Source organism: Corvus moneduloides, chromosome 1 (genome assembly GCF_009650955.1).
Source record: "Corvus moneduloides isolate bCorMon1 chromosome 1, bCorMon1.pri, whole genome shotgun sequence".
Classification (NCBI taxonomy): domain Eukaryota; kingdom Metazoa; phylum Chordata; class Aves; order Passeriformes; family Corvidae; genus Corvus; species Corvus moneduloides.
This window is the reverse complement of record NC_045476.1, coordinates 112,391,203-112,410,220: the sequence shown is the minus strand read 5'-3', so window position 1 is coordinate 112,410,220 and position 19,018 is coordinate 112,391,203. Positions and strand designations below refer to the sequence as shown.

Here is a 19,018-nt window from a genome sequence, read left to right as displayed (position 1 = left end):
AGCAAGCTGATAGAATTACCCCCAAGCAGTTGCCAAAATGATGATAAATATTATTACAAACTAGTGCGTCTCATAAAACAGAGACATAAAACAGATTTCCTTTGACATGAGCTGCAAAACTCTCTCCTTGGCTCAGGTGCTAGGCACTGCTCAAAGAACATCACCTAGCTCTGAAGGTAAGGTTCATGCACTGATCCTTCCCAGCTGAGGCCACCATGCAGCTATTCTCACCTTCAGATTACCAAGAAATGCTGGCAGGGATAATATCTTTCTAGAAATACCTTGCAGGCTGCTAAAACACACTCAGCACATATTATTCATGACTTACTTCCTTCAAATCCTTTTCCTTCCTTCCCCCAACACTCACAGTCAGGCCTCCTCCCCACGCCTCCTCTCTTAACTCCTTTAGTTAAAAAGTTTGTAGACAAAAAACAGGCAAAGTAAAGTTTTATACTTAAAATGAAAGATCCACCACTGTACTGATGCCATGAAGATTTTTTGCCTTTTCTTTTATGCCCCTGTTATACATTTTTACAACTTCTGTATTCCTAGTGCTTTTGCCTACATTCTTGGACTTGTTTGTCAAGCTAAGAGACTAAACATTTTAGAAGCTTCGTAGCTAGGGATCAGTGTGCCCCAGACCCCAAGGTCCTCTCCAGAACACATTCTGTAAACTAAGATAGAACCATCCAGGGGAAGGTTCCTTGGGGAGGGGGGCTCACTTGAGCCTCTCATTGGGGAATCTTTGATAGATATGCTAATTAGTAAAACCTATAATGTTATACCCGATCTTTGGGGGCATATACTGGGCGGGGTGCATCTCGATGCATATGACTTGGACGTGTGCACCTAAGGATCCTTAAAATAAATACCAAGGTAAAATCCCTTTTTCCCTTCTAACCGTGTATGACTCTTGATTTTAAGACCAGGAAAAGGCATCAGTACTGGTATAGAGTATCACAGACTTATGATAGGAAGGAGAGGAGTTACATTTCGTCCTCACAGGTTTTCAGACCTTACAGATGTAAGTCAAACACTGAATCTAAAACTAACAGACAGTTTTATCTAGCAAAGAGTGACACAGTCATCAAGGAAGAAAATATCCTAAAAAATAAGCTATTGCTTACTGGATGATATTCAGGACAGTCAGGTTAAATGAGGCATAAACTGTAATCAAAATCGCAACCACCAAGCTGGACAGACGGGCAAAGAAAATGAAATGGGAGTGCTCTTCTGGGGTGAGAATAATGCACACTGAATACAGCAGCAGTGAGAAGATAAAACCTATCTAATGCAGATTATATAATGCTGTATAGTCAATCATAAAAGAAAGCTTTCTTAAAGTTGGGAGCATTAGTTTTCAGGATGCAGTCAGCTGAAGCAGAAGAGTGAGCCCTTCCAACTCACTGGAGCTGCTCTGTGGACCCTGCAGTGTTACCAGCTCCCGGTGAGATTTTGAAAGGCAGATGAGTGTTGTGGTTTCACCCTGGCTGGCTACTAAGCACCACACAGCCACTTGCTCACTCCCCTAAACCATACCCTCAGGCAGGGAGAAGAATTGGAAAGAAAATATAAACCTCAGGGGTTAGATAAGAACAATGTAATGAATTAAAATATAGTATTAATAGTAACAACAATAACAGGAATAATAATTTACTAATAATGATACCATCATACTAATATACTATTATACTAATACCAACAACAGCAATAATGACAATTGCAATGATAAGAAGAGGGAGAGAGAGTAACTGAACCCAAGAGAAATAGGTGATGCACAATACAATTGTTCACCACCCACTGATTAATGTTAATCACATCCCTGAACCACAATGAGTGGCTTCTGGCTAACTCCCCTCAATTTATATATTGGGCACAACACTCTAAGGCAGATACTGAAAAGTCCTTGACTTGGTGTAAGCACTACTTAAAAACAGTGTGTTATTAACATTATTCTCATACTAAATCCAAACCCACAGCACTGTACCAGCCACAAAGAATAAAACGAACTCTGTTGCACCAAAACCAGGACATCTAAGTAACAGACTGGCTGGAAATGGAAAAGGCATCTGCAAGAATAAATATAGATAGCGTTTATTTTATTTGAGCTCTCAACTATGCTTGGTATCACTCACCAAGTTATTAAATATAGAAAAGGTAAACAAACACTGTCTCCCAAGCTGCTGTGCAGCTCTATCATCATGTTAAATGAAAACTTAAGTGCCACAATGAAGCTGATAGCAGTCAAATTTTGTTTCAGAATTATGTTTATCAATGAAAAAAGTAATCAGTATATTAGAATGATAAAGTATCAGGTTTTTGTGATACTTGCAATCAAGTATGAATGACACGTAGCAAGAACATCAGCTACTGATGGAGCTCATGCTAATGTCAAACTCAGCACTCAGAAAACATCCACCACATAGTCAGCTTTCTTTTACTAGGGCCAGAGAATTCAGAAGTGGAGTATCTGTCAAAGTTATTTAATTTTCTTTTGTGAAAACCTGATCAATTTTTAATTTTTTATGTATCTAAATTATGCTAAAAAAAGGCATAGTGTATTTTTATTTCCTCTTCCCCTAAGACCTGGTTAAAAGAAATAGGATGAAGTATGAAAATGACACATTGCAAGAGAAGATGCCTGTACCACAGGGTGCTGTGGGATTCTGTGGTAGTCATGTTTCTGCATAACTTGATATATCTATTAGCAGATAAATAGGAACTGTTAATACTCAGGAGATGTTTGCTCAGGAAGTTAGAGTGGCCTAGGTTGTTCTGGTCCATTAATGGAGAAAGCATTGCTCAATTCCTTCTCTTACACAACAGTGTCTCCTGGGGACCACTGAGGCCAGTCTGTGACGCTCTAGCAGTAAAACTGCCTTGAATTAAATTATCCAGTAATTAGGAATTGCTCTGGCCAGGGAAAAAATTCAGTGTAAAGCAGGGGCAATGAAACAGCCCCTGTTCTCCTCCCTCCTGTGCTCCTGGGGATGGAGAAGCACTTTTGGGAACTTGTATATTGTGCCAAAAGACAGTGTACCCACAGGCAGTGTGCAGAGCAGACCTTGTGCTCCTCTAAGGTGTCGCATGGGATTTGGCTGACTTTTGGTAAATCAGTCACAGAATGACTGACCTGCCTCCTATTTGTCATCGTGCTGTCCATGCAAATCTTTAATGGATAAAGACAGGCTGATCTGGGAGATTCCATTTCCATAGAGCCTCATATTCTCTTCCTGTCAGAAAGATGTCCATGAATATGCCTGAAGGTTTCAATAGGATACAGTTTCGCATAAACATTAAGGCAAGTGTTGTGCACCTTTGATAAACATGCACATTTGCTGAGAAAGAAAGATAGGAGGTTTCGGTCCTACAAACTTTCTATTTCTCCAAGTTCCCCTATAGTCTACATGGGAAAATTTTACAATATGTTAAATTGAGACAAAAACTATTTAGAACGTGCCAACTTCACAGGAAGTTTGGCAGGACCGTGTAACTCAAAAAATACTTATGATTTGGGGCTTTGACAGACCCAGTTCTTTGACAGACCCAGTTATACCAGAAATATGAAACTACCTCTGGCTAATGCAGACAATTACTTCAACACAATAGTTGTCTTCTCTTTAATGACACATTGCCCAAATTTCACATTTCATATGGTTATTTTCCACCCTGTTGTTCCTGAAAGTACAAAAGAAAATCAGTTGTCACTCAAGCCTACCACTTTTTACTGTAAAGGACAGTCTGAGTATATGATATGCATGTACAGAGACTTGGAAAAAGACCCTATCTTTTTAAAACATGATAAACAAGGACTTCCCATAATAATTCAGTAGGATTGATTTATGCTGTCATGATCAATCTGAGCATTTTATACTTTCTCTTTCTTAGGGCGCTTTTTCTTCTGTGAGATTAATTGTTTAGCATTGCTAATTTCTAGTGAATATCACATTAAAATATGCTGAAAGCTAGGAAAATGTGTAGAAATAATCGGAGATTGACGACAGCAGATGCTCAAATGCAATTCTGTTTTCTAGAACTGTGCAGTTTGACAGAGCAGCAATGGAGCACTTTAATGTATTGAGGAGGAGTTACCAGCATGCACATTGTCAAGAAAGATGTGAGGCATCCCAGCAAATTAATATTAATTCCAAAATACCACGTCAGACTCTTGAGATGGAATTCTGGTGGCATGCAGGAATAAATCTGAAAATGACTCCCAAAAACACAGAGGTAGTACAGGCAGTCTAGATCCTAATTTTACATGTGTTCTCTGTATCATGTTATTTATGCTCACTGCTTTTCTGCTGCATTGCTTGCTCATAAATAAGCTATAGGTAGTGAAGGAGACTGCAGTGGAAACGCTCATTGCACAGTCCTTACTTTCTAGGGGATGCCAGGTTGCTTCTGAAATGATCAATAACTGACTGGGTAAGACCACTGAAATGGGAGCCAACATCAAAACAAATCTGCAAATTTTGGTACACAAAATAAAGAGGCTTCACTTGTGGCTAATCCAGATATAAACTAAGACGCAAAACAGTCAAAAATAGTTTAAAAGGTTTTGTCCTGGAGGAATATGCAACAGATCTCAGGTGATGTTATGTTAAAAATACACAACAAAGCTAACAAAGATGACCAAAAAAAAAAAAAAATCCAGCTTCTTTTAGTAGAATACAGAAAACAACAGAAGATTGTAAAGGTAAGAGTAGATGTTTCCTATTTCACAGATTAAACAAACTTCTCACTGGCTACCAGCAAAATCTTTTTGCAAATACTTAATAAAACTACATTTCTTTGTTTACTTCTTTTCATATCCTTAAAAGGATTTACAGCTGCCAGTCTGCAGACAAGTAGACAAGCGTCACGTGATCAGAGAGAACTTAAACTCAGTTTTATCAGCCAATAGCAACTAAAAGGAATAGTTCATGTCCACATTTCAATCCATGAGTCCAGAGTTTCATCATCCTCACCTCTTTAAAGTAATACTGCCTCTCTTTTTTAATTACCTCTACCCACACTTGGAACTGCACAGCTACAGCTAAGACTATAAAAATTTCTACTGCAAATCACCACATCACAAATTACATGGCTGGATGGAAAGATGCAAGTTTCAGTAGGAAAGAAAATGTTTGTTGCTGACATATATTCTTCGAACATAAAGGTGGCTGAAGAAAAATCAATCAATAATTAAAGAACTTCTAGCATTATAGATTATTTTAGTCCAGTTAAGACTTTTTTCCTTTTCCACAATGTCAATATTACAAAAACATCCAAATACATCCTGAAGTAATGAAAAGAATCACAGTGGTTTCTTAAGTATTGTTTTTTTTATGGGTTAACCAGAGCTAATTGAAGTAACTTAGAGTGTATACATTTAACACATTATACTTAAAATTTATTTAAACACGTGCTAGTAGGTGAGTAAATACACTTTTGCTGTAATCAGAGAATAAGCAATACCGCTGCATAATCCAGTGAAGTAGAAAATAATTTAGTTTAAATTATTAAAATTAAGAATTTTATTTGTCACATATTTCTTTGGAAATTATACATGTGCACTGTACGTTATACATTTTGTATTTAACTAATGTTTTCATGAGTTACCCACAAATGGCATTCATTACATGCAATTTGCAACTACCTCACAGACACCAATAACAAGACAAATTATGCTTTGCATAGTTCAAGGCATCCACAGTATATTAGCTCATGGCCAAAATACTATCTGCTGATGTGAAAAGACAGTAACAGCCACTTTTGCTGTTCATATTTCCTCTGAAGAGTAAAACATCTAGTCATCAGAAAAAATGAGAAATTATGTCCTATCATCATGCATTACAGAGATAATGGGAGTTATTTATTAGGATTATAATACATATTCATATATGGCATGAAGAACACCTTTATTTCCTCATGTGATTTCCTCATGTGAATTCTGTTGCACTCAGTAACTGTTCTCTTTCCTCCCCAAACTCCCTTCCCACCTTCCTGCTGCAAAGCCACACTGAGATGCTGTGAACCAGGAGAAGCAAAGAATCCTAAAAATGACCAAATGATCAATGACTGTGCTTGGTACCAAGTGCTCATTTAGAAAAAAAAAATTAAGAGAGAAACTGGCCAAAGTTTATAGCGCCACAGAATAGTAGAAATTTAGTCTTTAGCAGCCAAGATCAGACAAATTCAGCCTTCAGATAAAAGGTCCATGTTTTTAATATTAGGGACAAATTACAAGTATTATCCATAGTGTCTCCATTCATAATTATGTTAAAAATTCAGGACACAACATTTTAAAGATGATGTGCTCATTTAAACTCAAGACTTCAGCTATTTGCTATGTATACAGGTCAATCCCCCAGTATTAATTAGTTTTTTAATTGTAAACTGTTCAAATACTTTTTAAACTTATTTGAAATTTTAACAATTTTATTAGGTTATATTTAGATATCAGAATTTAGATATCAGAATATACTGCAACTGTAAGTGGACTGGGAATTTTTCACAGCCCTGAGTAATCTTCTTTTCTGAAATGTGTGTAGTGTCTCATAAAACACATGAAACTACTGCATCTAATTAAGTAAATACTAGAGATAGACCTAAAGTCTAAACAGAGGTTTATCAACAAAATTTAGGGGCTTATTGAACCAAGAATAGAACTGCTCAGACTGTTTCAATGACTTGGCCTTTTCTAATCAAAATGTGTTTGATTCGAAAATAATTATTCTTTGAGAGACACATATTGGGAGGAAGTGTGAATCTCAGTTTATTTCAAAGAACAGAGGCCACCCATCCACAAGAGGTCCTGTGTGATCAGTGGAAACTAAACTACCAAATTCCAGTTTGCCTTACAGCCTTCAAGTTTTTTGTACCCCCATGTTTTTAGTATGGTTAGGCACACTTTTCTCCCAGAAACCTTCAGTGCTTCTCAAGAATTTGAGCTTTACTGTCCAAGTACAGTCAAGGTTCACACTAATTTTGCTGCCAGGGAAGAGTTTATACAAGTAAAGCAGCTCTGATGACACATCTGTTAAAAAAGATAAAGCTTCCAACAGGGGTCAGTCTCAGAAGAGAGGTTGTTGGGAATAAATGAATAAAAAGGGAGAAAAAGTCTACTAAGTACTACTGAACATAATACAGACCTGTTAATCTCCTTTCAATTACTCTTAGCTTATTATATTCACTTTCAGTGCTGAAACATGTAGATATAGTGTAGATACATTATGTTTCACTAATATAGGTGATGAGGCAGCTGGGGTGACTTCATTTAGGAACCACAAAAATGGTGCTGAATGGAAGACCAGTAATTGTGTAAAGTAAACCTGAAATATTTATGAAGTACCTTTAACAGAGACAATCCCACAGTAACATTAGATTTTTATTATTTTAGCTTATTAACTGTACTTTATGTATACACTGTCTAATTCTGCCTTAGATATGACCTAACACTTTTCCTCTGATGTTAGTAACTGTAAGGGTTCATCTTAACTTTATTGCGAATATTTCATAAAATTGAATTCATGCTTGAAACACAGAGCCAGCAGTCTATGGATCTATAAAAATGAAAGTTCCACATAGTGACTTATGTTGGCATATTAGCTGCAAATGCTAAAATAAGTTCTAAGGTCCAGAACCATGGTGTTCCTGCAATTGCAAACTGCTTCTCTGGAAGAACCACCCAAACAAGCTCACTCTGTGGAATGGAAACCTCAATCAGACCTAAATTCCAACAGTTGTTATCCTGAGGTGCCTTAGAGAAGTCAATTCTATAGCATATTTGCCCTGTAATGAAACAAGTAATAGAAGATAAGGGAATAAAGCACTGTCTATTGGCTGTTACTGTGTTTAATAGGACACATGCTGCAGTCCTCTGGACTGAAGTTCCCTAAGTTCAAAAAACCACATCATAGGAAAAACATCTCTGTAATCTCCTACTCATGTAAACATTGACTATCAACCCCCTTACTTTATATATAGCTGGATTCGTTTCTTTGACTTTTCAGTGGTTAACTATTGCACTAAAGCTGCCTAGAAAAGAGATATCCCATTTGCAATGGATATAGTTAATAAAACAGATAGTATTCCATCAGCATGATAAAATCACTAAATAATTCAATTCAAGCTTTCTGAAGACCATTAGTATATTGTAACTTTCAATGATACCAACATTATTTGGTATCAACCCATTTATTGTGTAATGCCCTAAAATCCCTTGTCCCTCTGGGTCATCCACTCCCATGTACATTCTATTCTTTCTTCTTTTAGTGGTGTAGTCTAAATGTTACTTAAAGATTAAAACTGTGAATTACAGTAATTTTAACATTCCAATACTTATATTACTTTTTGTAATTTCATTGTTTTATGCACTGATGGCCGATTCAAAGGAAGATTTAATTCCAGAAGTGATCTATCATGTTGCAAATGTAATTTTTTCACACACACTAAGAATAAATCTCATCACTTTACTATCTTTCAAGGCATCACCTCTCCTAATGACAAAATGATTTACCGACTTGGCTGAACTATTTTTCTTCTAAGAATTTAGAACCATCAGAAATATTTAATGACTCGATTTAAAGTGCTGAAATAGAAACACACTGAGAGAATATTAAAATGCCGGTATTCCCCCAAGAATTAACACCTGTCAAATCAATAGGTTTTGAAGTGGAAGACATCATGTCCATTTCAATTGCAAATTTGCAAGTAAACACTGTAAAAGGAATGTGTTTTATTTCTGAAGAAGCATGAAAGCACCATGTTCCTTTCTGACTGCAAGACTTGCCAAGGCTTCACTATGGAACCTCCACATTCTTTTTACTTCAAAAGCCAATAATGTATGAGAGGTAACCCCTCCCCTTTGGAAACTACTGGCCGTAATTTAGAGTGATGCAGAATATAATTCTGATATTGATTTAACAATTACATCAGTAAAATAAGGCTTATAAGCTTCTGCATAACATTTCTAATGGCTAAATGCCACTCTTTCCCAGATATGTCATACAAAAAAAGACATGTAACACATCTTTAGTCTCAACATTAAGGAGCAAATAATATCCAAATGTTGTATCTAAGACTCTTTGCCTGACAAAACTTGATCCAACTACTAATAAAATTATCATTTACTTACTGGCATCAACTCTTTTAAATAGGAATACACACTTGCAATATGACTCAGGATGATAGCCTTTCTAGGCAGCATAGTTGCAGCTGACAAGTGTTAGCCTACACTTGAAAGAAAAAACTACACAAAAGACAAACCCCCAAAACCTACTACCATTTCTCTTTAAACATACCAATTTCTATTTTAGGTTATTTTCTGTGAAGCTGGGCCATATAGGACTAAAAGGTAATGTGTTTGCAAATATCTGAGAAATGTAGCAGTGCTTCTATTGCAGAACATTTCAAGCAAATATCAAAATGCATTAGAGTGAAAAAAATCAAACATTAGGTAAAAGATGCAGTAGAGGAACAAATCAAACAGAAATCAAGCTTTTACTTCTATATATATTTATATATATGTATATGCTCACATAAACAAAACCCCCAGCTAGAACTAATGATTGTGTATAACTAAACACTTCAAAAATTAGAAATAGTTAAATGGGTTATTCCTTTTCACTAGACAAGATGAAAATATCAGCAGAATGCAATTTTTTATTAAACTGTTTACGTGTGAAACCTCTTATGCATGCATGCATTCTCCAATGATGTGTATATTTATGCAACTTCATGCTACTGACAACATATTTGATCAGCTCAAGGTTCAATCAGAACAAACTTCACAGCTAGTAGCTTGAAAATAATGGAACAGATAGAAAAAAAAAATCATACTTGAGGGCATGGGAGTTGAATATTAAACCAGTGAGATAAAATACATCTTCTTATAAAGTTTTACTGATCACCAATTTTACTCATCCTTTACTTACTACAAAAGGGAAAAATCCTGAAACAATAATAATGGCAATCAACTGTTTATGAACTTCAGTGGTACACTTTGCAGAAACTAGCATAAGACAGTGTTAGAACAGTTAAAGGACTGTTGACAGTGTGAAAAAGTGAGAAAAGAATTTTGGGACATGGCCGGTGACTCTAAAAAGCTCATTCTGACATTAACTGATCTGTATTTTCCTGAACATATCACTGAAAATATTTAAGCTCTTGCAGACTCCCTTTAACGTTTTGATGCAACCAAGTTTCTCTGGTAGCTGTCTAATGCCTGTCCTGGTTAAACTCCGCTAGAATTTTACTTTTCCTCAGTTGTAGGAAAAGAACCGTGGCATTATGAGCACACTCTAAATTGTCTGTGGCTGTTGAAGCTGTTGAGGTGATACAAGCTCCAGCATCCTACCTAGTCTTGTGGCATATGTCAGGCTGTTTTAGGAAGGAGGTCACCAGCTCAGCACTGCATGAGCTCTGGTTATAGACAGGAGCAACCAAAACTCAAACACTCAGAGCTACCTTTCTACTTAGGTATGCAACTGGCTTACACTTAACAACAAAGTAAGATCACTGTTCCTGCATCCCAGAGCCTGCTCAAACACTGCCCTTTGAATTCATACAAAATACATCTAATCTACTGTTGATGTTATTACTGTTCTGTGATAAATATGCTTTATTATTTCATTTATTTTCGAAATATTTTTAATTTGAAACCACAATTTTTATCCAAAACATTACTATAATACAGGGTCTCTATTTATGTATCATTTTGCATGCTTTTGCAACATCCTTTATTTTTGCTTACTAGTCAAGGAATTGAGATTTCCTACATTCCTTTTCATTTTTACCAGATTATAATAGTGGCAAAGGCAAAAAGTAATACAGTATCTTTTTGCATAATGCAGGTCTCATTCTACATGATGTAATTCAAAATGTGTCATAATTCAAAAATAAGTAATTATTTTTTGCATAGAGAAAGCTAGCAATATGTGTCAGATTATCTGCAATATGTATCTTGTCATTAAAGGAATCCAGTATGGTTTTATTTAGGGAGTCAATAAAGCCTATTTAAATGGTTTTTTGAAAATATAAGGAAGTTTTTGCTCCACTGAGATGAGGAAAGAAGAGAAAAAATGTTCTAGACTGACTTGAAATTTCTTTTTCCTGTGTTTTCCTTATTTTGAGATAATGTTAGATTTCTAGTTGCAAGTAAACTGTGACCTTTTTTTTCCTCCTGTCTCTGTGTTTGTCATGTTTCATTTACAAGGAGGTTGGATTTAATTTTTAGAAAAATAATCTCACCTTTTCACACCAAAAAAGGCATAACTTTAAAACCCAAAAACAATAAACAAGAGACCACACAAACCATCCTAATTCCTTCTGCTGTTTGTTTTTTTTTTTTCTGTGCCTTCACAGTTTTTTAATGCTGATTGTAACAAAAAAAATTTCACAAAACATTTTAATTCCCATCCCTTTGTTTTATCAACATGGGGTTAATTCAGTTGATTCTGGGGCCACTTGTTCATACCAGAAAAGGAAAATTTCTATACTTTCACCTTCAGTTAAGTGAAATAGTTTTTCTATCTTTGTCTAATTGGGCTTGAACAGAAAAGCTATTGGCTTCACTTCTTGAAATAACGTATCTTGAGATCATAGGAAAATTCAGGTAGGAATGGACATCAGGCAGTTTCTAATTCAATCTCCTGCTTCAGAGAACAGCACAGGATCTCTGAGCAACCCGATGTAGCGCCTGGTTGTCCTCAGAGTGAAAATGTTCCTCCTTCTATCCATTCTAAACCTCTTCTTTCAACTCATGGCCATTAACCTGAGCTCCCGCCTCTGCACCTGTTTGTCAGCAAGTTTGCACTGGCATCGGTTTCAATCCAAATTTTCACGGGTCTGCTCTTGAAAAGTTCTCTTTGGTATAGTATAGTAATGTCAGATTCCTATAAAGGACCACAGCAAACAAGACAAAACCTGGATGACTTTCCTCAATCTTGTTAGTTCTCTGCATGATTCTCATGTCAGTGAGGCTGTTTGCAGAAAATCCAATAAAGGCACTATTACATATAATGGAGTTCAGTTTCAGATTAACACACCCAGCATCTGTTGTCTACCTGCAAGAAAGATATTTAAGTTTGCTGTTACCTAGACAGCTAAGGCCCAGTTCAATTGGCCTCAGAGACACCTTGGAACACTCCTTCCTGGCTCCAGCAAGCCCATTAGGAGGCTGCAGGTCTCCTACAGGTCCTGTGGCATATTTATCTATTCCACATGGATGTCTCAAGTACACTGCCACATTTTGAATGATCCTAGAGGCATACAAAGGTGTCAGTCACTTGAACCCGTAGGAGACGGATATTTGAACCATTCTTTTGGCCTGAGTACCATGAAAACATTTAGATTATATGAGAATCTAGACACCTAGGAAGCATTTAGACACCGACATATGCTTGCACTAAAGTGTCCTCATTACAAACTTAAACCTAGCCACAGCCTAAGATCATGACAGATGACAGCAGACAATTACAGTTCATTAAATGAAATGTCAGTGCTATGTGGTATGGGTGAGAACCATGAAATGGTATCACCGTATACGGGGAAGCAGCTTCTTCACATTTTGTCTCAGGCCTTCAATCACACACACATTTATGATAAAAAGTTCCACATGAGACAGTTAAAAATATTCTTCTACTCCTTTCTCATTCCTGACCACTTCATCTAAGGAAAGACTATTACTCAAAGAGCAACAACTAATGAAGGCCAAACATGGTCCATGAGGCAGAAGAGATGAGAGGTGGAAGTCAAATCCTACATAAGCTCTAATTCCTTCTTTCTGTGAATCTAATAATGCTGTGTTGCTCAGTAAAATGTCAAAAATAACATACAGAACTACCATGTACCTTTTGAGAAACAGAAAGATAAACTGAGTTCTCAAATATCCAGGGTTTCCATACTTAATGAAAAACAAAACAGCCTTCTAGAATTCTTTCTCTTATCTTGAGAGCAGCAGAGATTTTCATCTGTTGTAGCTTTGAATTATAGTGGTAGCCCCTAACCTTAAAAAAGCTCCAGCTAAATCAAGTAACTTCTATTAATGCTCATCTTCTTTAATCCAGTAAAATTTCCACGTGGATTTAAAAAGTACACTAATAATACTGAAATCTACCCTACAGATGTGGAAGAAGCATGAACAAGGAATGAACATTCTAGGATTTTACCTAAATAGGATAATGTTGTCAAAAGCAGAAAATGTTCCTGAGACACGGGCTGTACTTTCTGCTGGTTCCTTTTTGTTATCGTTGGTTCTATTTGCTGGGGTTTGTTTTTGGTTTTCTAGCTTTTGATTTGTACTTCTCCTTATGTTTTTCTCAACTTAGTCTGTTTTTCTCAACAGGATAATATTTATATCCCAGACAGGTGCCTAATTCTGCCTTACACAACCTTATGGCTTCTTTTGAGATCAAATGATGCAAAACACAAACACCCAAGCTACACAGAGGTGCAAGCTGAGGTTGAAGGATTGCTTTGATACTGCTATAGGTACAACATTGTGAAAATATTCACATGATGCTTTGGTTAAATTCCTTTAAAAGAATGTTCATGAATCATTCAATTGATTAAAAGTGCAATGATTCATTTAAACATTATCACAAAATGGTTTGAATAAACTACTTTATGAGAGAAGCCAAAATACGTCTGGCTACAAGTATTCTGAAGCCATCTGAACAAATTCCTAGATTATCCTAAATATTTCTCTGTGAAAAATTTTGTTGTGTTCATTTGTCCTATATCTAGGCCAATACAATTACTGAATGGTAATACTCTATTGTCTTTCTGATAACTGTGGGGTCTTATAAATCTACAAGTTAGCTATTGCTGGCAAAGAAACCTATCATGTTACTATGAAAAACACAGTTTTTCCTAAAGTAAATTTTTACCTAAAGCATAAATTGATATTAATTGTGTAGTGTACACCATGAGCAGTACTGTGGGATCCCTTTATTTGAGGAAGTTTTCATTCCATAAATGAATAAAGAAAATGAAATTTTCTTTTTGATATTTTGCAAAATACTTGTTTATGGCAAACTGTCACTTGTATTCAGATTTAGAATGTAGAAACTACAGTGATGGTTCCTTGGAAATGCTTAAAATAGATAAGATGGATTGACTGATTGCATATTCCTTTGAATTATTGTGAAAGTACCCGATCTATCTAAATCATGCCATGAAAAAAAGTGGAGTTAGAAATTATGTAACTTCAAGTTGCTATAAATTGCTTCTTGTTGAAAGCTATATAAAACGTTTTCAAATCTGTCATGTTCCACCTCTTCTGCTTAAAAAAATAAATCAAAGTAAAGATGTCCAAGGAAAGTATGAATCAGGCTTATGTTGTTAAGTTGGAGGAAAAGTTATGCCACTATCAAGACTGGATACTCTTTAGCAATTAAATCCAAGAATCTGGTCCGTTTTTGTGCCCAGAATGTATTTATTACAGTAACGCACTGTATTTCATTAGGTTAGCTAAACCAGTGCAGCTAAATAAGCAACAAAACCAGATGATACACACTTCTCTTCTCACAGACACACTATAGTCATTTTTTGTTTAATCCAAGTTTGATTCTTGAATACAGATTTTATCTACCTTCTTTCTGCTGCTGACATTCCCATGTGCCCTCAGAACAAGATCTCTGACAAAGCAGCCAGGAAAATGCATTTTCTACTTCTCCTCCCACAGCAGCATGCAAGATGACTGCACAGCAACAGCATCCTAGAGAACATGCTCTACAAGATCTGATCTGACCTCCAAGACTTTGTCAGAAAACAGTCTCACATCGTGGACCAGTCTGACCTACCACAAAGGAGGAGGAATGGAGTATAAAGAGAGCAGGAAGGAGCCCGAAACTGCTTAATTTGTAGCACTGAACTGAAGAAATTAGCACAGCAGACAGCAGAAGGTAATACAGAGCTTCAAGCTTCTGGGTGAGGCAGCACCCAGAAGCTACTTTTGCTAGTCCTGAGAGCAACCACCACAGCCAGTAGGAACTGCAAAACCACTGACAGTGAGATGAATGTCAAGCCCTTCTTTTCTAGCCTGAAATAAATATTGAAATTTAGAAAGGAACTGCCTTTCCCTCATTTGGAATTTTTACTGGCAGTGAAACTTTAAATCTTTTCACAGTTTTACTGGGATGAGAGACTGAAACTACTTCAAGTGAGGCTTTGAAAGAGAACAGCCAGAAAGGGCCATCATCATTTTCAGAGAATACCCCTCTGCAAATAAAATCTTGCTTACTAGCAGAGCTGCCTCCTTTAGTTAAACACAGTGGCTGGCAAAAAAAATAACAAGGGGTCATGGCAGAATTGCAGTTGATATGCTGAAAGTGTGTATCAGTCAGCACTGAGTCCCACACTCAGCACTGAGTCCCACTCCATCATTATATCCTCTTTTGTACTCTAAAAGACAACAGCCTCCTACAGCAACAAACACAATTATAAGACAGATACCATTTATCCCAGGAAAACTCTCTGCTGCTTAAAAAAATACTAAAAAGGAAAAACAACCCCTTGTGGTGAAATTAGGTACAATTAACTCTGATGATGATGTGTTCTTTAAATTGGGAAAGAAAAAAGGATGTTTTTGTTCAGCATGGTTTATTTTTAGACTGGCAAATACACAATGAAAACAGAACTGGAAAAAAGCCAGAACTGGAGCTCTGTGGGCACCTTCTGAGGTTAAATTACCTTTCATGCCATTTGCACAGAAGACTGTTCTCAAGCAGCTTGAGCAGATGGTCGGGACACCATTGTCCGTTTACTTGTATCCACAAAGATAAACGATTGCTCTTTGAAATCCTGAACAATATGGCCCTTGTGATGCTTTAGGCTGCCAAGGAAAAAAAAACCAAAACAACCAAATAAATATAAATTTAGCTGAGGAGAACAAAAGAGTTTTGATTGATGAAATTTCATTTTAAATAACAAGCACATATAGAATAATAGACATTTTTAGATTATAAAAGATACCTAAAATCACCAAGTCCAGATGTTAACCTAAGATTGCTGAGTCCACCACTAAACCATGTCCCCAGGTGCCGCATGTCTTTAAAATACCTCCAGGGATGGTTACCTCACAACTTCCCTGGACAGGCTGTTTCAATATTTGACAACCCTTTCCATGAAGATACTTTTCCTTAAAGCCAATCTAAGCCTTCCTTTGCACTACTTGAGGCCGTTTCCTCTGGTCACATTGCTTGTTACGCGGGAGAAGAGATTGACCCCCACTTTTCTACAACCTCCTGTCAGGTAGTCGTAGAGAGAGAAAGTCCTCTCTGAGCCTCCCTTTCTACAGGCTAAATGATCCCAGATCCATCAGCTGCCTCTCATAGGACTTGGTGCTCCAGACCCTTCCCCAGCTCCGTTGCCTTTGTCTGGATATTCCCCAGCACCTCAGTGTCTTTCTTGTAGTGAGGGACCCAAAACTGAACACAGGATTAAAGGTTCAGCCTCATCCAGTGCTGAGTACAGGGGGGCAGCTCCTGCCCTGCTCCTGCTGGCTGCACTATTCCTGATATAGACCAGGGTGCCATTGGCCTTCTTGGCCACCTGGGCACAGCTGGCTTATGTTCAGCTAATGTCATCCAACACTCCCAGGTCCTTTTCCACTGGGCAGCTTTCCAATGACTCTTCCCAAGTCTGTAGCACTGTCTGGGGTTGTTGTCACCCAAGGTCAGGACCCAGCACTCGGTCTTGCTGAATCTCATACTACTGGCCTTAGCCCAAAATATCAGTGATCTGGGATTATTTCACTGAATGAACACAATTTGTTCCTGAATACTTAGCAAAGTAGGAGATGCAGGTAAAAACAAATCATTCACAGTAACTCTGACTGAAATAAGAATCTACCACCTCTGCACAACTGCTTCTACTACATAAAACATTTGTTGAAGCACACTGCCATGTAACAACCTGATCTGCCTACTGGGCCAGTGAGATGACCAGAGATACCCAAAATCATGCCAGAGCAGACAACTGCCAGGGCACAGTGATCCACTCAAGTATTGGTAGAGAAGGTAATTTCAGTTGTTTTAAGAACTTCCCAAACTTCTTTGAGAGAAGCACTAGTTAAACATACCTAATGCAAGCATTTTGCCAACAAGCAATTTCCTAAAAAGGCACTTTTATTCTTAGAATAGTTAACTAGTAAGAGAGATGAGTTTAAAGGATTGGAGACAACACGCACAGCTATGAAGAAAACCCTAAAATCTTAGAAACAGTCTTTGGGATTTAGGAGTGAAGTGAGCAGATACTAGTCTTTGGACTTGCAACTGATAGTTGCATAACCTGTCAATCTTAAAAGCTCCCAAAAAGAAAAGTGAGGTTGCTGAATGTGGAAAGAATCACATGGAATCAGTGAAGGGGAGTAGACATGGACTTCAATACACACAGAAAAATAAGACAGAATTGGGTTTAGAAAATAACAGTGAAATTAGATAACTATGACTCACCAGCCACTCAACATCCTGAAGACAGCAGGTATTGCAAAACATTTAATTAACTAAAGTTTCATACAAAGATGTATAGTTGTTTCTGAAACAACTGTTTATTTAAATAATGACACAACAAATAAAATTCATATCCTCTATCTAATACCACACACTCCACAGCAACAGCAAGTAAACAGTGGATATATTTCTCCCTTTTTCATTTCAGTCATCAAATGACTCGTTTTAATCTCTTTTTGCTGTGATGCTGACATGTTCAGCGTGCCTTACAATAAATGTACCATTTAGACATTTAAGATTCTTGTCAGATTTTTAGAAATTGTTAACACTCATTGGAATAAGGAAAGAAAGGAAAAGACAGGTTGAGATAATCATCAAATAGTGTCATCCAGCAACACAAAATAATATGTTCTGATAATGAGGATTAAGAAGAAATAATTGGGAAATAATGTAAACATGAACAGGAACTTAATAAAAAATTAGGTTAAAAAGTTAGGAAAACAGAAAAATTTGGTTTTGCATAGGAATAAAAGAGAAAGCACAAATGGGAAGAATTTTCCTCTTTGCCTTTGAAAAGGAAGGAAACCCAAAAGTGTGTTTGTTCTAAACATCAGTGTCTTATGGTAATGTCATTTCCATTAAAAATAGAGAAAAAGTCAAGGCCTTTCTTCCCCCAAGGGAGAACTCTCTCTGCTTTACTTCCATTTTTTTTCACAAAATTAAAGGGAAGGCCTCTGTCCTTCAGCTGTTTGCCTCCCCTTAACATCCCCAGATACATTTGCCTATTTGCCAATAAAATATAATGAAAGTAGTGACTACGCTCATGAACATATAATTGTAGGATCACTTAGGTAGGAAAAGACCTTTAAGACCCTTGAGTCCAGCTGTAAATCTAGCACTGTCCACCACTAAACCATGTCCCCAAGTGTCATGTCCGTTTAATGCAAGCTCCGTGTCTGAGAGAATAAGCTATGAGAATAACCATCCATCTCGCAGGAAGCCAACAGTACATCTTCCAGTAGCAGAGGACTTCACTAAGAAGTATCTCCATTATTACAAACTGGACACTATTTTTAACTCATAAAACAACTGATAAACTGAAAAAATATTAACAGTATATTTATATGAAAAGAAGTTATGAGGTAGTCTGGGAGGAACATGATAAAGATGTTCCTAACCTCAAAAATAACACATTTTCACTGAAAAAAAAACCCCAAAGAAGTATATTTTTATGCTTTCCAGAAAAAAAAAGAAAAAAAGACCATTGAACAGTACAAAGGCAGCTGCATTGTGATCAGATATCCTGTTTGAATGGTATCACTTAAAAAGAACCTGACATTTTCTAGGAAATATGGCAAACCAACATTACTTACCAATGTGCTATTTGAAATGCATTTTACATAACTTCTGTACTGACTGAATTAAGGCACCTATAAATGTTTAAGCTCTCTGTTTAACTCTCTCCAGACATGAAATTTCCCAAAAACAAATCAACAGAATGAATTTGATACTACTGTGGATAAGAATTCAGCAAAACAAATGAGATTTCTCCTTGTTTTGCTGCCCTTAACATGAGCTAA

General features: G+C 36.8%; 1 protein-coding gene across 5 annotated transcripts in view; it reads right to left on the bottom strand.

The window, feature by feature from the left end:
- The window catches only part of DLGAP1 (DLG associated protein 1), a 415,190-nt gene that overhangs the window by 315,471 nt on the left and 80,701 nt on the right, over positions 1 to 19,018 (bottom strand). For 4 of the 5 annotated variants that reach the window (XM_032122733.1, XM_032122742.1, XM_032122723.1 and 1 more), the window contains exon 2: positions 15,679 to 15,820. The exons of the other annotated variant lie outside the window; for it this stretch is intronic. The gene's annotated coding sequence lies outside the window, so the exon portion shown is untranslated. The remainder of the gene's footprint in view (positions 1 to 15,678; positions 15,821 to 19,018) is intronic. 5 annotated transcript variants of the gene reach the window in all.